General features: G+C 39.1%; 1 long non-coding RNA gene across 5 annotated transcripts; it reads left to right on the top strand.

Annotated features, from left to right (window-relative positions):
- Positions 1 to 12,761: 12,761 nt before the first annotated feature.
- Positions 12,762 to 22,378, top strand: LOC137183558 (uncharacterized). 5 transcript variants are annotated; one of them, XR_010928496.1, is made up of 4 exons: positions 12,762 to 20,666; positions 21,117 to 21,152; positions 21,295 to 21,538; positions 21,724 to 22,378. It is a non-coding gene; the product is annotated as an uncharacterized lncRNA (long non-coding RNA). The 5 variants fall into 5 exon arrangements; XR_010928495.1 differs by having other exon boundaries at positions 12,762 to 21,152; positions 21,295 to 21,349; positions 21,432 to 21,538; XR_010928497.1 differs by having other exon boundaries at positions 12,762 to 21,152; positions 21,724 to 21,890; positions 22,008 to 22,378.
- The last annotated feature ends 3,193 nt before the right edge of the window (positions 22,379 to 25,571 follow it).

Here is a 25,571-nt window from a genome sequence, read left to right as displayed (position 1 = left end):
AAATATTCAACACTTTGATGATAAGTAGTCTCTATGTTAACTAATTTTACTGAGCAGGAATGACTTGCTAGTTTATGATTTAAATCATTTTAATCAGAATAAAATAGTTTAAGATGATAAGATATTGGAAACACATGATACTGTGAATCTTCATTTATACTCCCTAGCGGATGGTTGCAGTTTATTGTGTCCGTGTGGACCCGTCCGCACAGAGCCTACGTGCACACACTCTGATGATGAAATTCACGTCACGCAGACCTTCACGGACTAGTAGACACGGAAACTATCATTTCAGTTTAAAAGTGGAATTTTGGCCAGGAAAAAAGTAATTAAAGTCAACAACCTAACAAGAGGTCAGTGGGGTATCAGCCCTGTGTAGGCATATCACTCCGTAATGGAGATTTATGAAAGAAAACTGATATAGTGTAGAGACTTGTGGCTTTTATTTTCCGTATCTTCCAAAGTGTCAGGACGGGATCTCTTGGACATATATTTTTGGCAAAAGTGTCCAAACACTGAGATACTTTTACATAAATTACAGTGTTTTACAATATGTAGGTTTATAAGTGCTGTGCTATAACAGTAATGGTGACTGGGCTTCAACACAGATATGTCTACAACCCCACCCTGGCACTGCCTATGGTCTTCACCTCACTTCATGTGGTCATTTACGAGTGAGTCACCCACACCTGCGATTTTCAGTTAACTTTATACGACACCTTCCAAACAAAGTTACAGAGTGCCTTACAGTAAAAACAAAATAAAAAGGAAATGAAAGCCAACACATAAAAGTCAAGATTAAGTTTAAAGTTGACTCTAACAGCACAGCCTCCAATATTTGCTTTTCATTCAGTCTGAACATATCTTTAAAGACCCCATTTTTGTCATGATATGCGGAGCAGGTGGACCCAAATGCAGAGTCTCAGCAGGCACAAGGAACTCAAGTATACATTTATTGACTAACACAGGAACAGCAAACAGGAGTGCATGCAACTAAACTGAACAAATGATGCAACAAGAATGAACTGAAAACCAGACCTTAAATTCAAACTCAACTAATCAGACAACAAGGAACAGGTGGTACAACACAAGGGCAGGCTGGGAGCTGATAGGCTGGGAAGACACCGGGAGCAGGGCAGGGCTGACGAGACTGACGTAGGGCAGGTGTGAGAGTGATAGCAGACTGGGGAAGAACACCGAAACAAGGGCAGGGCTAACGAAGATGAATGCAGGGCAGGTGTAAGGAGGAGTACATGAACACAGGAGGAGAAACACAGGGCAAACAGAAAACCAAAAAACACAATGAGCACAGTCCAACCAATAAAGGCAATCCAAATGACATAAAGCTGGAAGTCTTAGAGTCCCTCAAAAAGTCCAACTCAAAACAAACCCTCTCCCACACAGTCCAATCTTCACAAAACAGAGAAGTCAGAGGGCATCTGGTAGACAACTGCAACTAATGAATACAGAGCCTGACTCTCAAGAGTCTCAAGAGTCAGTGACAGAACCATGACAGTTTTGAGCTCAGCACTTTCGGAGACTGCCCATGGACCGGAAGGCCCGTTATTCCGAAACCCCAATAGTTCAAAAAATGTCCCATTGGACCAAAAGCCTGTTAGCCCGATGGCCCGTTATCCCGAAAACAAAATCCCACTGCTCCAAAAATATACAGTCTGGGGTTAGAGTTAAGTGACTGCTGGCCTTACTACTACTTTCTAAATAATAAAATAAATAAAATATAATATAGAGCAAAAAATCTGAAGATGAAGCTTCTTTGTGACTACTTTCTGCCAAACTTGACAAGAGCCACAGAGCTGTGTAGTTTGTAATTAGCCAAGTTAATGAAAATGCTCTTGTAACATGTATTAAATGTGGACTGAAGTACACTAAATATAATGTAGGTTCACCATGGAACATTTTCCTTTCTTCATCTAAAAAGTAAGAACTTTTATGACATGATATGAATTTTCATTATGTAAGTTAAATTCATTTTTATAAGGAAATAAATAATCAGCCGTATCGGATGTGTTTAAAGTTAGTTTGCACTCACAACATCATTAGGCTTTCATATACAAATTCTTTAAGGCTGCATTGTGAGACCCTTAGTTATAAAACAGTTAAATACTTATATTTCCACATCACTGCAGGATTTCAATGTCCACAAATGCAAAATCCGTGTATTTTCATGAAATACGTGAATGTCCCAGACATCTGAGAAATGAAAATAAATCAAAAGGATTTTAAAAACGATTTAATGTAGATAATGAATGCCATTGAACGTATAAGCTGTATATGTACACACAATAATGAAAGGGGACAGCTATGCTGACGTGGAGAGACCAGGTTGGGGTGTGAGGGGGCAAAAACTGCCAGCTCCAATTGGATCAAACAAAAAAATATTGATTACAACAACAAAGTTTTGAGCTTTACCACCCCTGATCGTGGCTTTCAAGGGTCTCAAATATACTATTTTAAAAAATGTCATTTCCCAAAGTGGTGAAATGAACTCCATCGCCCAAAAATAGACCAGAGCTGTCAAACTTTATGTGAGAATGACTTAAGATGCATCCACCTAAATCCCTTATAAATGTTCATCACACTGTTCACTTGATTCTTTTTAGCCATCCCAGCTTAGCAGCCCTTCACCGGCACCTGTGGGTGATAGAAGACAAGATGATCTTCATCCCTGGGAACCTGCGGTGGAGGTATTGCAGGTCCCGCTTTATCGCTGCGATGAGCTCCAAACCCTTGATCTTCCCCAGGTTGTTGCTGCCGCAGATGATGATGAAGACGTCCGGAACAGTTCTTCCCCTCAAGGACTGGTGGAAGAAGGGGAGCAGGTTGCCCCATCTGAGGCCTCCCCAGCTGGACCAGTGGATGACGGCATCCAGGCCAAAGTTGGAGCCCATGGTTTCCCATCTCTCTTCTCCTCACGTTGGACATAGCTGTTCCCTATTATCCAGATATTTTCCTGTCGGTAACAAAAGCTTGCAATCACTATAGAAGAAGATATTAAAGGCTTAGTGATAATTGGACAACGACTTGGTAAGTCTGCAGTTTCAGGTCACATTTACCATTGACATAGTTATTTTAGCCCTTTTTTAGGGACTCAGCACATCTCCAGTGCTGGACTGGATTGTGTCAGAGTTTTTTGGTTCATCATTTTACCTTATGATAAAGGTCATGCCATCTTTTTTGCTTAAGAGCAGGCCTGCTGCCTGCACTTGTTGGCCAGGCACCTGTGGAGGCAAACGACCTCAGCTGTGACAGCCACTCTGTCTCGTCCATGGCCTTGTGAGTCTTCTTAGATGCCACTTTCTGGAAAGTATGGAGATTTCTGCAAAATTAGTACTTTTCTTTTGTACTTTAAGTAAATTTTTAGCTGGTAAGACTTCTATACTTTTACTTACATGGGATTTTAAATGCAGGGTTTATACTTGTGAAGTATTTTTACATTGTGGTACTGATACTTTTATTTAAGTGAGCTGAGTACCCCTTCTGGCACTGCAGGTCACAGTATATGATGGGTCACCAAATACGATGTAACAGGTGTATTGTTTTGGCGTTTTTAAGTGTACGCATCAGCGGGCGTTACATATGTAATTGGCACCTATTTACATAATTTTTTTAATGATATGGACACCTGGACAAACTAGTAAAACCGGGATTGTCCTGATTTAAACACCAAATTAGGTAGCTACTTTTAGATGTTTTTTAAATGGCTAATGCCACAGATGCGACGTTGGCCATGCAAATTTAGCGATAGTATTGCATGGTGACATTTTCGTGAGTGGTAGCGATTAAAATGAACACAGACCATTTCATAAGAATCAAAATCTATTCAATTCAGTCAAGAGCATATTAGATTTAACTTACCTGCCGAAAACCACAACGAAAAATTGTGGCAGGGCAATGTTGTAGTGCGCTTGACGTCATTGGTCGTTCAAAGATGGAGCTCGCCATTTGATTGGCGTTTAAAAAGATGGACCACGCATGATGGACTTCGACCTTTGATATGCTCGCAAAAGATGGACCAGACCACATGATTAGTTCTCAAATGATGGAATTCGTGATGTGATTGGCCCTATCTGTACGGACTAGCGGCTGTCAGGTACCATTGGGAAAGTATTTTGGGTTCTCTTATGCTTAAAACTCAATTCAAATGATTGTTACTGACTTTCGTGGCTGTTGTCTGCTCTGGTTCTGGCACAATCCTTGCTCTTCTGTTGCCATTGTAACTTAGTTAATACTGAAAGGCCATGTTATGTGTCTGTGCTTTTCATTTTGTTGTATGAAACAGCAAGCTTATATCATTTTCACTTTTTGTCACTTAACATTAAGAGATCAGATGAAAATATTTTTCAATCATAATCCAAGTTATTGTCATTTTAAATTAATCTGATTTAAAATGAAAAACAAACCCTTCAAGAGATCCTCGTTTTTGTCTCGACTGCTCCGTACAGTAAGTTAATGTTATAGTGAGTACAGTTGGGTGGGGGATGGGCTTTTGATTGACAGCAGAGTGAAATTTTAAAAGATGCATAAACTTGACACGTTCCTTTTCCACTTTTGGCCTGCTTGCGACTGACCTACACAATGAGAAAATGACATCTTGTGCTGCCGTCAACGGCATCAACTGATCAGATGGACGACAATTTCAGTTGTTTTGGTAGGATAATATAAAATACCATAATACATACATGCATCCGACAGATTGACATTAGCTGGCATTGATTGGATGTTTGTATAACCGCTGTAACCGATCCAACAGAGTCGATTAATTGATTATGTATTTGATTGCTGTGTAATATCACACACACAGCTTGACTATTTCAAAATTGCCACAAGTTCACTAAGCACTCTGTGTTTTTTTTTTTTTTTTGCAATGGCAGAATTCAGATACAAAACTCCAAAGTAGAGGTCTTGCTGTCAAACGTTAAAGAATAGATAATAACTATAAACAATGATAGAAAAGTACAGAAGTTTTACAATTGTAATGAACTTATATAGAAAATATTAAGAATATTTATAATAATTCTCACCCTTTTATAGGCTTATTTTCAACTTGATGTTGCAGTGCATTAAAATATTGCTTTATATCCTTCATGATAACTTAAAAACTGTACTAAAGCTTTGCCACTCATTTTAAAAGCAGTTGTTACTGTTTCACACCAATAGATTATAATATACGTAAATACACAATGTACAATCATAAAAAAATAATAATTTAAAGATATAGTAATACAATACTGTATACTAGTGGTTCCCAACCTTTTTTCCATAAAGAACTCCTTTTCTATCACTGAGTAAGCTGACGACCTCTGACTAAGTGACATATTTTATGGATATTTCATATTATATTCAATGCATAACAACAACAACACAACCACATAATAACAGCAGGCTATAGAACGATTGAATAACTGTGCAATGAGCCCAAACAGCGAACACAATGACTGCAGGAAGTTTGTGTAAAACAAGCTTTTTGGATGAATTTTGAGCAGATTATTTCCTGTGAATATTGCATCATAGACGAGTTTTCCTGATATTTTTAGGATCTTTTATACAATCCTCTGTCTGAATTGGGGAAGAAGTCCAAAGTGTCAAGGGTTATGTTTATGTGCTCAAAAGTTTTGACCTTGCTTTGCCCCATCCAGATACTATCTGGACCTGGTACAGCAACATCGCTGCAGATCCAGGATTCACAAAACCATTATTTTCTGTAATACAGACTCATGCAGAGGATAGGAAAACACAACAAAACACAAACAACCAATCAATTAATAAAAGGCCAATCAAACTGTAAGTGATACACCTATGAACAAGATGAGGAATATGAAACAAACCCTCAAACTGAGTTGGAAAATACATCCAGTATCATGGAAAATGTGTAAATATTGTACCATTCATACTTTTCTCTGCTGTGGGCACAAAAGACCCATCATCAATCACTTGACTCTCTTTTTAAACGACTAAAAACACCAAACAAAGGATGACCTTCAAACTGTGGATCAAGTATAACCAATTGTAGAACCAGGCTTTTGTAAATAAACATTAATCCTGTTGCTATTATTTGCAGTCATATTGTTGCCTCAGCACACAATGGCATAGAAGTGCTTTATGTACTGTATTGGAATTGATGCGTTTGTACTGAATGCTGAGACACTGCAGATGTCCTTGGAAAAGTGTGGAGCTGTGTAGAGGATCAGTGTACTGCAAGTAAAGCATTTTGTTGGCCTTATAAAATACCTTTCTTTTCATCTTTAATATAAAAAAACAGTGGGATTAAGAAAATGCTTTGGGGGATGTAGCTGTGGGCTACAAGTTGAGCCCCATTTTTTTTTAACCTGTAATTATTTACATTTTGACAAATTGGCGCCATTAAAAGTACGCAATCACCAGTTCCTGTTTGCAGTGTACCAATGGATGTAAATGGTAAACGGACTGTACTTGTATAGTGCCTTTCTAGTCTTCCGACCACTTAAAGCGCTTTTACACTACAAATCACACTCATGCATTCACACACAGTCATACGCTGAATGGGTACAGGGGCTACCATGCAAGGTCCCAACCTGCCCATCAGAGGAAACTAACCATTCACACACATTCATACACTGATGGCACAGCCATCAGGAGCAATTTGGGGTTAAGTATCTTGCCCAAGGACACATTAGCATGTGGACTGGAGGAGCTGGGAATCGAACCGCCGATCTCCTGATTAGTTCCGAGCCACAGCCACCAACTATCACTGGATTACTTTGATACTGAAGAAAACTTTAAAATGTGACAATTCTTTGGTAAGTTCTGCAGCTTTAGGGAGTGTCTCTGTTTCTCTGACTTCTAAGCAGATTTATGGATGTTTGTTTGTGATGCACATCAGAGATGATGATTATCTTCAGGAAGTTTAAGTCACACTGAATCTGAAAATATGTGTATCATGTATGCGTGATCCTGGCTGAGTTTGTGCCTTTCATGGAGAAGCACAAACTGGGTCTAGACTGAGTTATGACTCACAGGAGGAGTATGAGTTTTGATGCAAATTGTGGCTCAAGTCATAACTCACAGTATAAGTCTTTTTTTGTAGATTGCAGCAGGTGTAGTTTAAAGGATGGAGGGTCTGACTGTTAATTAACCACTGATGTGACAGACCTGAAATGCCAACATGAAAAACTGTCATATTTTGGAAAAGGCGACCAGGAGAATTCAGTGTGAGGGCTGATAATGCACAACTTACCACCACAGAGCTGCTTTTCCAAGCTTCTGTGTCATTTTTGGGGATTAAGCTTTTCCGCTGCTGTTAAATCTGCAGCGACTCTCAGCAGCTGAGCATTTTCAATGACTGAGCATTATTGAATGTCTCTGACCTGCTGCCTGTGTGTTCCAGGCAATGTAAAAATAACAGAAAACATATTTGAACATTTAAAAAAAAACAAGTTTATGATTGTGATTACTAACTGAATTTCCTTTCTAAGCCATCCATTCATTAAGAAACTGCCCTTGTATCATTAAGACATAACTGTTTCATCATGATACTGTATTATTATTTGTTTCTGTTTTGCTATTGGTATTTTTTGTTTGTTGTTTTGCCTATAAAGTACCACAGAAGTTAAGAAATTAATGTTATCTGCAAAGATTTTAAGTAGAAATGTGGAGAAAATAATAAAGAAGTCAAAAAATCACAGTAAAGAAATAAATCCTCCAGAGTGTCAGATAAAGTCACATAAAAACTGACTTCTAAGAAAACAGAAGTGTCTTTACAGTCCCTGTACAGATGGCATCAGTTGTCCTCAACAGTGTGAATTAACTTCTTCACATATTTCTTCCACCACAGATGGTGGGATTTTTCATTTCCCTGGATTTTGACGTGCCAGCCTGAGCTCAAGGCTGCAGACAGTGCCAGATCGAGTGGTCTGGTACTTTTGATTTAATTGGGTGGGTAAAAATGGTTTTGGGCAAGTTGTAATAATTTTGGCTACTTTTTGTACCATTTTGAAGGTTTTCTCTGACAAAACGCTAAGCATACATACACACATTTGCACTACTTGTATCCTGTTTACAATAAAAAAAAGAACAGCTCTTTTTAGTCTTAGCTTTTCAGTTTTTCATGTATGTATCTATTTTTTTTACCTACTTGCTCGTACATAATAGTCAAATGTTATTGTTTACTTTGTTGTTTTGGCTATTTCTAATTAGGAGTCACAAGAAACTGTCAAATTCCTACTTTGCCAATAAAGTTGATTCTGATTCTGAACAACCTCAAATATAAATATATAAACCATCTACTCTCTAACCCACGTAAATATTTTCCTTGCACAGTAGAATAAAACAGACAGAGACAGATGGGATAAAACATGGTCAGGAGGAAAGGGAATAATAGACGCCAAGGCTTTTGAGTGAATCGGATCCTCTTGTGTTTTGAGTTCTGGCTCGTTCTGCTGCGCTGTGGGTGACAAACAGTGGCAGGTCTGTGGTTTATCACAGTCCCTCTGGAAATTACTTCTATTGGTCTGGATGACTCACTGAAATTACCAGTGTGCTGGAGGGAAATCATCTGGCTGTACTCTCCTGCTAATACTAATGCCATCCAGAGAGAGAGGTTAAAGAAATTTGGCCACTTGCACTTTAGCTGCCCAGGTAACGTTGCTGATGAGTTGCCATGGCAATTTGACGGTTTTATTTTTCTTGGCATTTCAGCAACTCACCTCGTCTTTGAGAACATCCTCTGATTGGTCGATATCCAAGTCCTCAGTTGAGGCGAAAGCCACCAGAGCTTGAAGTGAATGATGGCGAGATGTTCAGGACCAGATCACACCGGTGTCACCCTGGCAGTGAGGAGGAACCTGAAGACAGGACCTAATATTTCCTGATACCTTGAACACAACTTGTATTCATACTCTATTATACTTTTAGCTACAGTATTTTCATCCTGAGCAAATTAACATCCATTTGCTGCATGCTAAATATTTCCACACATCTTTTACTTAAATGAAAATCTGGGTTAATCTCCATAGTTTGGTTGTCACCGTCAAACCAGTGTACAGTGATAGAAGCAAAATTGCGGTTTGGCTAAAGCTTTGGTAAATTTTCTTGAGCTAGAGGCCACTTTACAGAATATTCATCTCCTTTTGAACAATCTGGAAATCATAAAATAACAACATATAAAATCCTGCAGATGGACGATCAAATTAAAAGAACTTGGAACAAAAGTAACATGAAGAATGGAAACATGTTTAATTAGGTTGATAAAACGAGAGAATTTGCCTGGAAAGTAAATATGAGATATGTCTTGACCCCAGAAGTTATTTCAGAATATAAAAGAAGACAAAACTCTCAGAGTTGCAGGAACTGTAGTGAAAGTAAGGCCAACAGTTTATATATTAAAAGAGCGGAGCATATTCTTCTGGGAAAGTCTCCAGTTGGAATGAGTGAAGGATTTATTAAAATCCTGGAATCACAGGAGGATGGAAAGAGACCACAGCTGTTTTTAGGTTCAGTGCAAGTATATTACTATCTTGGATGTCCAAAACAAATACATCCATAAATCTTATAAATCATAGAAAAAAATCCTTGTAACTGCAGAACTTGAATTTTAACATCTTTAACTTTTCTTACTATATTTCTGTATTTCTTTTAGTCTAAACCCAGTGGACCTGCGTTTGTTTTCTGACTTGTGAAAAACAGTAAAAATATTAACTCATGTCGCTGCATTATCCAAATAATTAACTAATATAAAACAAAGGAATTTGTAGTTCTGAGTTTATCATGTGAGTCAGATTTAAGATGAAAACAGATTAACAGAGAATTCATTTCCACTTCTGAGTTTCTTTGTTCAGGAAAGAGGAAAGTTAAATGCATCTAAATGGTGAATAAGAATAAAATATTAAGAATATAAAACACTGTTTTGTCTCTTTGCTTTACTGAGTGTAAGTTTTACTGAACTACCTTAAAAATAAAACTGTACAGATGCTAACTTTCATTTCTGCCCTGAACCTCACATATGTTTCTTTTATTAAAGTCTAAACTGTTTTAACTTTTCTTAAAAATAAAACCGTGCAGATGCTTCATAGTTTCAGATGTTATATTTTTATTTCAGAAGACAGCAGGAAAAGATTGATGTACATGTGTTGTAAACTTAACACCCATCCATCTATTATCTACACCTGTTTATTCAGTGTCTCATTAACCTGGATGCAGCTTCATGTTCAGTGTTGAGCTCTTCTTCTTCTGGTCGCTCCTCCTCTGAGACGACATGAAAAGCTGCTGCTGCTGCCTCAGGAAGTCTTAGTCGTTGCAGACGACCTCATTCTACGGCGATCTCTTTTGAGGAACCTCCAGAACCTTGATAGTCTTGAGTTCATAGTTTTCTGTCTGGACCCTCAAAACGGTTTCTGTATCAAGCACGTGAGTGAGCTTCACAATGTCTTGACCCTGAGCTTCTCTGTGAGCATTCAGGCCTCCTCTAGTTTCTGGAACAACATCTCCCCAATTTCAATGGCCTCCAGTTTGCAGCTCTTTGCCTCCTCTATCAGTTTCCTCTCTCTCCGGAGCTGATGGTCCAACTCTTCACAGACCGCCTCCACCAGCTCAAAGTCCTTGAGGGTGTCTGTGTCCACCTGGTTCCTCAGGGCCCTGTTCTACCTGGAGCATTTACTGCACCTCCAGGATTTCACAGTGAAGTTGGTCCTGTATAGTTATTGAGATCAGCTGACAGCAGCTGAACACTCCTCTGAGAAGTTCTGTAGCTCTTCCACTTTGTGGAAAGAGCCTCGGTGATCTCCACAGCCAAGACAACGGCCTGCATCTTCCACTTCACAGCTTTGCTCTCTGCTTCTTGCAGGGTGTTAAAGTCTGCAATGCTTAGAAAGTACTGTGAACTACTAAAAGAGGGTTTATGTTTCCAGAGGTTTGAGGTTTCATTTTTTTGTCCTCCTTCAGCCTACATGCTGTACCTGGTCTAAAATCAGTTAAAAGGCGCTCCATCTGCGCAGATACATCCGATAAGTTTATCACTAGATATATTAATTCTGCTAGGAGTACCTGGTCTGGTTTTAATTCTGATTTTACTTCTGTTTTTAATTTGTCCTCATTGTCCTTGTGTGACAGTTTAGTTCTTCCCGCCTCCCATCCTCCCTTCTTCCTATCCACTTCCTAACTTCCCTGGCAACCTGTAGTAGCTAATTGTAGTAGTGATGTTTGCATTTTCTTTTTTCCAGTTTTGCCTTTTTCTCTAACTCAGAAGTGTCAAACCTTTCTACTCTTTTGTTAAGGATAGTTGAGATCCACATTGAAAGTGAGAGGCTGAGATGACAAGCAAGGAAAGGACCAGGAAGTATAGGGAGAGGCTGAATGAAGATCATCAGAGGAGAGAGAACATCCTGAGAGAGAGATGCAGAATGTAAATTTAACAAGCACCAAAAGTTACTTAAGCCTAAGAATTGAAAGGTTTCATGACATGATGTATGTTTCTCTGTATCACAATAGTCATGGTTGGTTTCATCATTCCCCCCACAGATATCAGGAGAAGAAAGCATGTGGGAAAATTGTTCAGATCAGTGTCAAGTCTGTGTCGCCAGCAACAAGGAAGAAGCTACAAGAAAAATGGAAAGCATCAAAGAGGAGATGTAGGGCTAGGGCATGTTACTAGTCTGGCTATCGTCAGACCAATGGCATCATAGATTCCTCATTGGTCTGGGGATACCCAGACTAAAATGCTACAATAGCTCCCAAGTTTTTTATGGGAATGTTGGTTTCTTCTTCTGACTTAATTGTACAAAAAACATTTGAACTTGAAGTTATAACTTTATTTTAATGAATTGTAAATGATTTTGAAGGTAATACATTTTTAAATAAATTTGAACAAGAAATAATAAATGTGACTTTGTAACAAAACATGGGCATACGGTACTTTTTGTCCAATGGTGTGACGGAATGTCCTGTGGTGTGACAATCTGAATTATGAGTGGAAAAGGCATTTTAATGCACAAATTCATGTAAAAAGTGTTGAATAGCATAATAATGATATCATCACTATGCACATATAAGGATGAATTGAAGCTTAATTAGGTTTTGTACCAAAAATAATGATTATAACCCAACTGTTTGGGTGAAGTCCCTCTGTGTAATGACATGATTGTGAATTTTTATTGGTTACTTTTGATGTGGAAATATGATTAGTACAAATTGATAAGGATTATGCATATTTGTCTTATCTGGCAAACAATCTCTGAATTAAATATTAATATTAAAAATGTTGTCACACCGGTGGACAATTTTTAGGACTACCACACAAAAAAGTGTAAAAAATCTAAAATAAATGAGGAATTGGTAATGAAGACATTCAATTTTGAGTTACTTACATATAAAGCAATACAATTATGTGTCATTTGACACACATTTAAAAAAAAAAAAATTTTCCACTTTGGATTTGAGTTCACGTCAACCACCCATATGTAACATCTTCTGATTTTATGTTTTATATATGTAATTTTAATGTAATATATCCGTTATGTATGATCTTTACTCGTTTTTAAGCACATTGAGTTTACGTTTGCCGTATGAAATGTGCTATATAAATAAATTTGACTTGACTTTTTGACTTGTGTGCCTGACAGCACAGTCGTTTTCACTGCAGCGATTTTACACACAAAAACTACATGAAAACTAAAATCATACCTGGTGATATATGCTCAGTGTTAGAAGATATTAAAAATCTTTTTTTGATGTCATCTTGGATTTCTACAACCGACACATGAAGACGCCCACACAGTCCGTGCGCCTAAGACCTACCATCTTGCGCTTGTCGTTGCACCTGCGTGGTTAAAAGAGGGCCCCATGTGAGAATCTGTATAATGAGAATACATTTTGTGTAATATTTTAGAGATAGAGATTATATTTAAATCTTGGATAGAAATAAAGCTCTTTTGAGCTGATTTTCCGGCTCAGAGTATACTATAATATTATATATTAATTAATTAATTATTAATGTAACTGTCTGTCACTCAAAAGAAAGAATCGAAAGAGGCTCTTTCAGGTCAAAATTGGCACGATGGGGTTGAAACTAATCTAAGTTTTGGAAGCAGTGGCTGTTTATGAGATATTGGAGCTGTGATTCGGTCTGTTTGAACAGGCTGCTGGTCAATCCAACTCTGCCTCTTTTCATCCCCGGATTGCTCTGCTGTGACTTCCTGACAGCTTCTTTCGCCCCCACATGATCAACCTTTTTATCTGCCTCCAGGGATCTGCAGGCCAATCATTATCATTCTGAGGAAAATAGAGGAGATAATAAGGTAAACGATGGATATTGGAGTCTCTGTACTAATATTTGGCTATAAAACAGTTTGATTATGGAATTAAATTTGGCAGCCACACTAAATAGCAGCAGCTCCCTTCACTTTTCATCAACTACTGTCCAGACTTCCATTAAAAATTCTGTGGATTTTACTAAAGCACCATCAGAGCAAAATGTCCTTTTCTACACAAAATACACAATTTAAATGTAATAAGCACCCATGAGAATGAACCCTTTCTACTTTGGACGCCCTGTGACCTTTCCTCTAGCACCATCATCGGGACGAAATGTCAAACTTGGAGGTGGTCTGTGCTTGATTGACAGCAGTTGGAGGTGCATGTCGATATCTGTGTTTGATTGACGGTAGCTGAAGAGCAACGACCAACCAGCATCTAATGGGTCCACAGTGACATTTGCAGGTATTTTTAAATGCTGTTTAATGTGCTGCATTTGAGCAGCTAATTACTATTCTAACGGTGAATGTTTGTTTGGTGGCTTGTTCAACAAGCCGAGGTGCAGGACTTGACGTGTGTTCATGTTTGTAAGTTAGATAAGAAGGAGACTTTAGCAGGAGAGCTCATGTGAGTTGTTCAGCGTCTGTGGCTCTTGTAGCAGGATGCAATCAGGCTCAGTGTGACCATCTGCTCTGTCAATGATAGAATGCCAAGTTATTGTGTTAATGTTATCTTTTGCAAGATTTGACTGGCTGTAATAAGGACTCCAGCTATGTAAGCAGGTGAGGGAACGGTATTTCATTGAAATAATGTAAAACCAGAGGGTGCCATCATGAAACTAAAGAATATGAAATATAAATTCGTCCCTTTTGGTTTCTGATTTTTTTCCTCAAAAGGGAACACAGGACAAGTTATATACAGAGCAGCTATGTTGCTGTAGTAGACAAAAAAGTGCAGTTTAATTTCATATGGACTTAAACAGAAATATTTCTTTCTTTCTTATCTGTTTAGTGATGTTGTGACCCTTTAGCCCCCCAGGTTGCTTAGACTCTGGCTGGACTGCTCCTTCAACAGGAAACACAAGAAGCATCACTCTTCAGGTAATTCAAATCGACTTTTCATCTCTTACATGTCACCTAGTATATTGTTCCAAAGCCACTGTATTATGAATTTTTCTTATGATTGTTATGTTTCTATCTGGCACACCTGGGCCCTGCTCTGCATACATCCATCCAGGTTAAAATGATGTGTTCCAATTTAAATGGTCCTCATCCAGCTGTGTTCGCTGAACGCAGGTGGTGGACAATTCATCCAGCTGACAAGTGTAGTTATTTCAGATAACAGCACATTGAGTTTAATAGAACAAGAGGACAGAAACTGTCTAAAGACTCACAGACAGGTTAGTCATAATGAACTGAGAATGTTTTTTAAATTGAATTTCAAGGATAAGAGGTAAACAAACACAAATATTTAATTGAAACCACCCAACTTATTTATGTATTCAAGGCTTAATAGCCTTAATAATACAGTATATAAACAAAAGTATGTTTGTTTTTATTTGTATTTAACTCTTCTAGCTACACACAGAACTCACCTCTGTTTAGGCTACTTGGCTTCTTCCGGCTGAAAAGCTCTATGTAATATCAGGGGAGCCTGAGAGCTGCTCAGCTGCAGCTGGAAGTCGTAGCATCGTTGTTAACCGCAGTCTGAGGTATGAATAACAAATCTCAGCTCACAATAAAACAGTTTAACTTGAATGAATTTATAAATTACTTGGAGCTTCAGCAGCAGTGACTTCAGCATCAGTTGATTTAATTATAACCCACAAGTCAAACATTATGTGTTAGCTTGTTGTCCTGTTATTAGCAGCTAAATTATTGTTTCTGTCAAAACAAATTAGCAGCACTGAAATGTGTTCTACAAAACAGGATGTACACAGATTTTTTTTCACAGAGAGAGTCAAGAGCTAAATAGTGTCAGTAAAAACAGTAGTTACATATTTGTGAGCTTTCTTTGCTTCACCTTAAATACTCAACAGTGCTGCTAGCTAACAAGCTAACGTTAGCCCTGAGTTTAAAGCCTTTTCACTAACATTTTCTTGTTCAATATTGCTATTAAATGCAACATGGTGTTAAAAAAGTGTCAATTACTGTTGTAGATAGTAACTGATGCTGGGGGGGGGGGGGTGTAAACATAGAGGCCACTGAAGCAGCTCGCATCAAGTTCAAAACTTTAGTGCTTGCCTTTAAGACAACAAATGGAATGGCACCCTCCTACATTGAGTCTATTTATCAGGCCGTATGTCCACTCCCGTCTGCTTCGGTCTGCAAATGAACGACATCTGGTAATATCATCACTACCTAAAACTTAGCTGTTCAATTAACACCTCAACATTTGAGCCCTTTAACCTTTTTAGCACTTTGTTGATTGTTGCACTTCTTTCTTGTTGCTTATGCACTCTTGTACTTCCTGTTGTTTCTCACTTTATTGTACCTGGTCAGCTACCACGGCTCTTTGTACCACGGCTCTTTCAGAGTCACTGTCCTCTAACGCTCCATTGTCATGACTCACTTGTAAGTTGCTTTGGATAAAAACATCTGCCAAATGAAAAAATGTAAATGTAAAATCTAACAGGAGCAAACAATATAAACAAAAAGATATTCACCCTGCATCTCCCAGAGAAGCTGTAAAGTCGAGTGCAATGGTTCTTTTAAAGAGCGTGTTGCATAGACTGACTCCCAGCAGACTCACAGAAACTGTTTACACAATCATGCCCATTTGGTTCTTAAGGGGCATTAATTGGTATTTGGAACACTTCACTGCTCTGTTGATACTTCTGAGAGTGGTGCAATTTGGAGAAGCCAGGAAAGTATTTATGAAACTATTATTAAAAGAGAAGTGAAAGTTATGGTTCAGTATTTTAAAGGATTTTCATGCCTGTAGTTGGTATAAATCTTCTCTTTTTAACAGTGAGTAATGCTGCATGGCCAGAAAAACACATTTAAAAACCTTTTTATCAGAGTTCATTCCACTTCCTGTTGGCACACACCTGTTCTGCAGTGATGGCAACTTACATGACTGATGTGTAAACCTGAAGGGCCCTATTATCTTGACTCCAGTGCACATGAAACAGATCGCAGTCAAGTGCGCCCTGCGAAGCACACTGGAGGCGTGCTCAACACACTTTTTGTATTTTCGTGGCCACATTTGGATACCGGGTGGGATTGGAAAGAATTATCAGACATTATAGGTCGGAGTGTTAGAGGCTGTGACAGTCATGGCCAATCACATTTACTGCTTTCATTTCCTTTAAACACATGGCTTTCCCCGTCATGATGCACTGACAGTTTGGGAATTCTGAAGATGATTTTCCTCAGAGGAAACTTGTTGCTGTCAGGGACATAAAAAGTTTTAAATATGATTACAGGTGATTACAGCAGCTAAAATATGCCGCCAAGAGCAGATGATGATCCAGTAACCACCATGTTTTCTGTGCATAATAGTTTGGGATTTTACTCAGCATCACAATAATCCATACAATAACCATCTGCAGTTTTATACCTTCCTAGTGCCATAAATAAAATGAAGATAGAATTTAAAATGTGGTCTATTAGTTTGCATGTCTATATTTTTTTTGTTTAAATCCATTTGATTTGAACATTTTTCATGCAAAAATAACTGCTGACAGTTTGGGATGGAAATAGTTGCTTGATTAATCTTAATGTTGCGACATGCATGTGATCCTAGTGATGATTGAGGTTTTTAAAACCTCTATCACATGTTGCTCATCACAGCCACACATCTACTTGTATTGCAAATAAAAATGTGGAGCTCCAGTTCCGACTAGTTTAAATAATCTGATCACCAAATACAACATTGGGCCTATTTTTCATGATAGTGCAATGACCAGTGACAGCAGCACACAGACAGTTTGGTATTTTCCTGACCTTAAGATGTGCCTGCCCGTCTGTGTGGTGTTGTGGTGCCCAGCTGCATGGTGAACTGCCAGGAGGAGATGTGTAAATGAGCAGTGCAAGGCGAGTTGTTGGTGTTTTTGTGGAAAATGGTTCTTAGACGTCTCAGAACCACATTTGTTTCTGGAGCAAAGTCACTTCGCTGCCACTTAGTGATTTTATCAACAAGAGCAAACTGAATACTTTCTGTAATTGTGCTGCAATAACGGATTAATGCTTCAAATATAAATAAGTTATTTCAATTAAACATGATCTATAAATGATCTATAAATGAATGTGAGTGATTCTTACAGTATCTGCTGTCCACAGCTGTTTATACTGTATGAAACGTCATTCTTAGTTCTTCAGTTCATTAAATTGGTTTGAGTTTTCCGTTAGAAATAGAGGAACGGTGGGCAAAACTGTAACATATAGTGTTATAATGGGCTATACGTTTTTCAGTAGAGAAGTGGTCCCTCTTTGTTTTAGATTTAACAGTTAACTTAGCCAAATAACTAACTTAGCTATTGTTAACATTAGATAAACACAAACGACCTTCAAGAAAATACGAGTAAATTAAACGCTTGAAAAATATTGAAATCTAAAACAAACTCAATTGGCCCACAATGGACTCTGAATACATTTTGAACTGTCCGCTGCATGTCTGAGTGCTCATTAGCACCTGTTGCTGTAGACAGGAGGACTTCAGAAGGTGCTGGTGTGTCGGTTTGACTGGTGGTTGAATTAACTGGTGATATCCCCCTGCATTAAGCTGTGGTAGGTGACTGTTCAAAATACTGCAAACATCAGTAGCATTAAGTTGTTCACAAAATGTTCTTGTTGTGAGTCTCATATTCCATCATGAATCTGACGTCAAGTCGACTTGAGAACTGTTTCTACTTTCATACAGCCTGTAAGTGAAACATACAGTCTGAGGTATGTATGTGTTCAGCCAATAGTTAAACCAACACAGGTTGTGATAGCATAACACAATGTTTAACTTGTGACACAACATCTGCAATCAATAGGGTACAATAGTCTATATAAGTTCAGTTAACATGTCACAACTTTGTGGGTTTTTGAAAGCCCATCTGTGGATGTAACACTGACTAATGTTGTGCAGCTGTTCTGGGCGATTTCATCTGACAATACCTGCTGATACTGTTTGCTCAGAGGCCTACTATTAGTTCTCAGTGTAGAGATTAATTTGCACTAACCTATCCATCATAATTTGAAAGGATGTTTGTGTGTTTAGAGTGCTCAGTGCCAGTCCAAGAGAGCCAATATTAAAGAAAAGAGGAAGCAACTGCAAATGTCAACAAATCATTTACAAAATGTTTTTGTTGTCAGTCTCATATTTGTATCAAATACTGTTATATATCTGATGTCAAGTCAATGTGAGAACTGTTTATACTTTCATACAGCCTGTAACATACAGAGTATGTTCACACCCAGTTTGAACACAGCTGTGTGTGAGTCAGCTGTGGAAAAACGTAATACGTCCCGATTAACTTGTGATTATACACAGGTGTAGAAAATAAAAATGATGAGGGAGGGCGGGTGGAAGCTATATACAGTCAATTAACATGCCACAACCTTGTGGGTTTGTTTGTGAGGCGTTTGGTTAGAGATTATACAGCAATTAGATAGAGATTAGACAGTGAAGAGATAGTGATAGTGACTGATGGTGCGTGACTGAGTGCCTTTGTGAGTGATGAGTGGGTGAGTTAGTGAGGTGTGTTTGTGTGTTTCTGAGAGAGGCTGGCATTGTAGGTGTGTTGTGTCTGTGCGTATTTGTCATTTTGCTTGTGTATTTTCATTGTAACTGTTTCTGTGTGAAGAGGTGAAGGTTAGTAGATAGAGGTAGGAGTAGGTAGGTGAGACAGGTGAAGGTAGGTGCAGACAGAGGGACAGATAAGGTGAGTAAACATGGATCCAAATATTGTTAAACAGGTACTGGATGTAAAACTCCATAACCAGTATCCAGCAGGGTTAACCAGCAAGCAGCAATACGTCATAAAGAGAAGAGCTGATCAATTCAGGATAAAGGATGAGGATGCATGCCACTTAAAACCCATTTCTACAGACTTGCTTTTATGTAATGTTGTCTTTCGATCATCTTTCCATTGTCTTTTAATCTTTTTATCATCTCTCTATTGTTTTTCTTTGTCTTCTTAAGGTCAAACTTGTTATTGCTTTCTGTGTCGTGTCCTTGCTTTGCATTGTACTGCCTTTGCTTTGTCTGTCAAAGCACTTTGTAGACTCTGTTTTTAAAAAGGTGCTATATAAATAAAGATATTATTATGTGGTCCTAACAATACAATGATCAACTGCTATGGTACAACTCCCAATAAATCTAATATCCTGACGTGGAAACACCAGTGGAGACCTGTACTACATGTGCAGGCGCAAAAGAAATAAGACAGAGCACCTGGCAAAGGTAGTGTCAAGTGCAGAGGAAGCAAACTCCATCTTTGAGGAGTTTTACTGTAGTGCTGTTGGTGGACATTGTGGGGTGGAAAAAACCCACGGTGCAATAATAACACGGTACTATTTACCTGGCACGGAGGACATTCACAAGTAGGTGAGTTGGTATCTTCACAATATTGAGGTGTGTGGTGGAAAACTGTCCTTCCATGAATAGGCCAGTAATTGTGCAAAGAAAACATTTAGCAGATAGTTTCTATGGGAATACGGAAGGGGAGAATCAGCAATGTCATATTTTAATCTTCTGTGTGTGATGAGCTAAGGCCGCTAGGCCATGTGCATTATGAGAAATGTGGAAGAGGCTAAATACAACTGATACATGTTAGAGAAGTGTGAGACACCATTGTTTTCTGAGATGAGTCATGTGTGGATTATTACCAAAGTGTTAAGATCAAGCAAGGTGGGGTTTAGCAAATAAGTGCCACGTTAAGAGGGGTTTTGAGAGGTATATAATTTAATGTTTTATGATTTTTCATTAGGTTCTTTATCCCTGGATCAAGGGATAGCCTCGGTTTGCTTTGTATTGCTCTTTATGAGAGAGTAAACCTATTCACATTGAACTCTACCAGCTTCCAGTGTATTTCTTTGAGTCTTTCTTTTATAAGTTTTGTGTTTAATACTAAGTTGTGGGTGACCTGAAGATTTATTGGCCCATCTGAAGATTTCCCACGACAGGTGGAGTACAAATTTACTGTACTGTTGTGGCAGAAAAGAGGTGGATAAGAGGAATCAGTTGATCGAGACACAGGTGCCAGATGGGGAATCTCTTTATTTACGGCAAACCTACTAACAACGTAGTCAGAGATATCTTCCGTTACAGAACGTGACATACCTTTTTATACTGAAGACAGGCTGTGTGTGTGTGTGTATGTGTTCGTATTGTGTGATAGGTTTCATCCTGTTTACCAGACTTTTTGGCTATCCCAAATTCTAAAGAAGAATGGGACATTTCTCAATTTCACTTATCTTGGACTTTGACCAAATGTGAGTGGGCATTTCTGCACTGTGTGTGTGTGTGTGTGTGTGTGTATGTGGCACTTCGCCATTCCAGATGTGTCCTGTTTTGGTTTGGTGGGCTGACATGTTTGGCATCAGTACAGGTCACAGTGACCTGGCTCTCACTCCAGGTCACAGTGACCTGGCTCTCATCCCACTACAGCACAGAGGACATTACAGATAATTCCAAAAAGTGTGCTGATAATACCTGCTGATACTGTATGCTCAAGAGCCTACCACTAGTTCTCAACATGGGGATTGATTTGCACATTTGTAATAAGTTTGAAATGATGTTTGTTCAGATTGTTCAGTGTCCACAGTGCCAGGCCAAGAGAGCCAATATCAAAGAAAAGAGAGAGTATGAGCCAATACAGGTAAAGTAAACAGTGATAGGCTACTGTAATGCTCATGTCTCGCTCTCTTTTTTTCTTCTCCCAGGTAACAGAACCTCTCAAACTGGTGGGAATGGATCTGGTAGGTAAAGTCACGCAAACACATGGTGGCAACCAGTACATGTGTGTCATGGTTGACTGTTTCACCAAATGGGCAGAAGCCTACCCACTAAAGAGCAAAACAGCAGACGAGGTGACCAATTGTATTCTTGATTTCTTTGCAGATTTGGTGCACCTAAAAGACTGCTAACAGACCAGGGCTCACAGTTCTGCAACAAGGTACAGTAATGATTATGAATCCCCAATATGTAACTGTTGCTGTGCTGACTTCTTTCATTCTTGTCCAACTAATTATTTCAAGGTCAACTATGGCCTGTGTGAGAGGCTGGGCATCAAGAGAAGCCTGTGCTCCCCAAACCATCCACAGACCAGTGGCCTTGTGGAGAAACTGAACGGAACAATACAGAGGTATATTTTGTCTTTCACATTTGAATTAATTCTAGCTCTTATTACATAACACGTACAGATATTCTGTTGCTATCTGAACATGTAATCAGTAATAATAAATTCTGAAAATGGGTTGTTATATTGTACCAGAGAGCCCAAATTCTCTCCTTCCTCCTCATGCCTGTACCTGAATTCTGTGTTTTGAGGTTCCTGAACTAAGTGGTTGCCGATAACCCCAAACGGTGAGACCACTAACTCCAGTCCACCATGTTTGGCCTTCAGACTAAAAAGCAGTTGACTACAAAATACAGCTCCTCCTACCTCATGTTTGGGAGGAAGGTGAGGTATCTCTGAGGTGCCAGAAAAGTACTACGTAAGATTCTTTAATCTTCTCATCCTTTCTTAGAAATTTAGATTTGAATAAACAGGCAGATATTCCACCTATATTCTATATATTCTATATATTCTAACTGTGGTTTGTGGCAGGTAGACAGAGTAAGAGATCTGGTTAATAATGAGGAGATCCCTGAGGGACTGAAGAGGCAGAGTGCGACATACACAGAGGTCAAGCAAAACATAAAGAAAAGCCAGGAGAAAGTCCGCAAACTGAGAGACGAGAAGGACCAGGAGGACAACTTCACAGTGGGGGATCTTTTCTTGCACAAGAATGTAAGACAGTAGCAGAGGAAAGGGGGAAAGTTGGACTCTGACATGCTGGGACCCTTCACAATCACCAGACTGGAAGGGAAAGTGCCGATCTGGTGTCAGACAAGTTCTCTACAAACATAGAAACCTGCAGGCAGAAAAACTTTGTGACCTCTGGAGACATTTAAAATTAAAATGAATTAATGCTTAATTTAACTGAGCTTTGTTTATATATTTCAAGATTTTATTTAAACATTGGACACCTTGATTTTATTTGTGTGTCGTCCCCCCCCCCCCCCCACACACACACACACACACACTTTTTTGGCTGATCCGAAAAATGATCCAATCCGTGTCTCAAATCTGTGATCCGATCCGAACCGTGAGTTTTGTGATCCATTGCACTCCTACTGTAAACTATGTAAACCATGTCAGAAAATCAAAGTTACTTAGTTAGTACCCAGTTCTAGTTTAGTTAATATTACCCAGTTTCAGAGCAATTCACTCAATTCAGAGCACCTGTTTCCTTTTGTGTCTTTTCTTGTTTTCCTCAGCCTGTTCTTCCCTCCACACCTGCCCTGCATCAGTCTCATTAGCTCTGCTCCCTCTGTCATCCCCAGCCAATCAGCTCCCAGCCTGCCCTTGTGTTGTGCCACCTGTTCCTTGTCGTTTCATTAGTTCAGTTTGTAAGTTCTGGTTTTCAGTTCAGTCTTGTTGGATCCTTTGTTCAGTGGAGCTCAGTTTGTTTCTGTCCTGTTTTGCTTTGCCTTCACGTAACGTCCATTAAAGAGTTCTTCAGTTCCTGTGTTTGGGTTCAGCTGCTCCATGCTCCACTCCACATGACACTTTGATTCATATGTAGGTTAAAATGTCTAAATACTTTCTATTAAAGCACACATTTGTCTTGATGTTTAAAAAAACAAACAAACAAAAAAAGTTTACAAGTGTAAGTGTTGTTGAGTGTCAGTTTCCATCCCAGAGTGGTCTTCTTCTCCTGATTGCATTTGGCTCATTACGGGACACTGAAACTCTCCACTGATGCAGGAAATCCAATTGTTTCGGTATTAGCAGCTGCTTCAAGGGACACAAAGTCATTAAGAACTTTTTCCAAACCAGAAAAGGAATCTGTGAAGTCCCTGCAGATGTACTTTCAGTATAACGGTCATTTTGTGACACGGGGAAATGACAGTCAGTGCACCTTGAGAGATCTCATTTTGATAATATCACACAGAGTCCGTCATTGTAGTAAGATGAGATTGTCACCAAATATTTGATCAAAGGCGAGCCGTGAGGGAGACATCTTTTATTCATGCAGAGCATCTTTGATGTCAGAAATGATCTGCCTGCCAGCAGAATATCAGCACATTTACAGGAAATAATGTACTTTGTATCTGCTGTGTAAGGTTTTCAGTTTAAATAAAAAAATAAAAATCTTTAATCCTGTCTGCAAAACACAATTAAAAATAAATAAAGTTTTTACGCTAATGAGGAGAAATCCAGTGTCGATCCACTACTTCAGATTAGTTGAGAGTTTCTTTCCCCCTTTTTAACAGCTGGTTTCTCAGTTGTGATGTCAGGGTTATGTTATAAACTTGGCTCAGGGCTCGCAACACAAGATATTTAACTAAACATAACAATTCACATTTAAATATGGGAATGATAGGCATCAGTGGTGTAAAGTGGGTGTGTGGATGCATGAAATGTTGGCTGTAAAAGTAAAGGAACATAAGTTCAAAGCAAACTAATGTGAAGACAAAACAACACGAGTATAACTGGAGAGAACTAGAGGCAGATAAAACGAGAGAAATAGAGAGAAAGAAAGGAAGAGAGAAAAAGAGAGGCTGCATCTCTTCACAGCTTCTCTCAACACGTTCAAAATTACACCATAAAAACCTTGAATTCCTGTAAATGAAATGATATGAACATCTCTGTGGGTCCATCTTTAAAGATGTGCAGCCACATATTAACAAACACTTTAAAGGAAATGCGAAACATGACATCACAAACTCAGTGGATGTGAGCAGCTTCATACTGCTTTATTTTTTATTTTATTTTTCCTAAAAGTTTTCTGATGATGACGATTTCATGCAAAATGTCCCACAAGGAGCTATTGTCCTGTTGTCTCCCGTTTTTCCATAATTTCACCCCCTCTCCCGCTGTGATCCCGTTCTGTTGTTTCTCCCGGGAAACTCCCCTAATTTGCACGGTCCTCGACCTTTATTATGAATAATCATTTTACACACTGATCCATAAGTTTTGTATGTTTGTCTGACGTTACCCAAGTTGCCAGATCATCTATGAAACACAATCTACACACATACAATGTAATTTAATTTTCAACTTCTCATCTTTCACCACAATCCGATTCAAGGGGCGTGTGCACAGCTGAGGCGTGCACCACGTAGCGAGTTCAACATATTCAGGCTTTCTTAGTGTGAGCTGGTTCGACAAGTGAACCGAGACATTTAGTGCTTTTATTTTATTTTTTTTTTATAAACGGTCACCCAGTGCAGCAGTGTGGCTCATTGATGTGTTTTTAATCGTTTTTGGACAACGACAGAGGTCTACGGCACAGAGGGATAAGATATATCAGGCTTTGGATACACATTACTTGGATGAGATTTGTTGAGCTGTTAGACAGAGTGCATTTGATTAAACTGTTGAATAAACATAACAGTCTAACCCCGGGATTCCACCGGGCGCGTGTGCGCCGCGTTCCGGCTTCGATGTGGTTTTGCTCCGTCCTCTCCACGGCGCACTATTCCACCGTTAGCGTGTCAGAGGCGGAGCGTCTTCACTGTGGGGAAGCCTTCCGCCGTTTAAAGTCAGTTGCACCTACTACAGTAATTACAGCAGCCTAGTCAAAGCTGATAAAGTCCCTTAAAGCTACCGTAATTACTGCAGTAGCAGGGCAACTAAACTGCCCAATTTTGTTAACTTGCTCAGCTTTCGTTGATTTGGCAATTTTCCTTGATTTTTGTGCTTCTTCTATGGTTCAGTAGGCTACATAGTTAAATGGTTTCTTTATTCGTCTGTTTTAATTGCGTTTATTGTTGATATACGACCAGGAGTCTGCACAGGGTGTTTTATTTTGAAAATTGACCGGATGCTCAATGTTGTTTCTGTGTCTCACTTCCTCCCAGCTCGATCGGCTCTGTGCTGCTTGACGAGGCGCCTATCTTTAGCGCAGCAGAGCGGAGAGCCGCTTCTGGGACGCTTCTGAAAAGCGCCGCGGTGCGCCCGGTGGAATCGGATACATTGACTAGAGTGGCTCCGGCAGTCGCGTCGGAGCCGGAACGCGGTGCACACGCACCCGGTGGAATTTAGGGGTAATATAGTGCTGAGTGGGCCCCACTGCTCTAAAGAGAACAGCAGTACGTAACTGAAGCTGACATTACAACGGCCTTAT

This window comes from Thunnus thynnus, chromosome 5 (assembly GCF_963924715.1).
Source record: "Thunnus thynnus chromosome 5, fThuThy2.1, whole genome shotgun sequence".
Lineage (NCBI taxonomy): Eukaryota > Metazoa > Chordata > Actinopteri > Scombriformes > Scombridae > Thunnus > Thunnus thynnus.
Note: the sequence above shows the minus strand (reverse complement) of the source record. Positions and strands in the feature narration are given on the sequence as shown.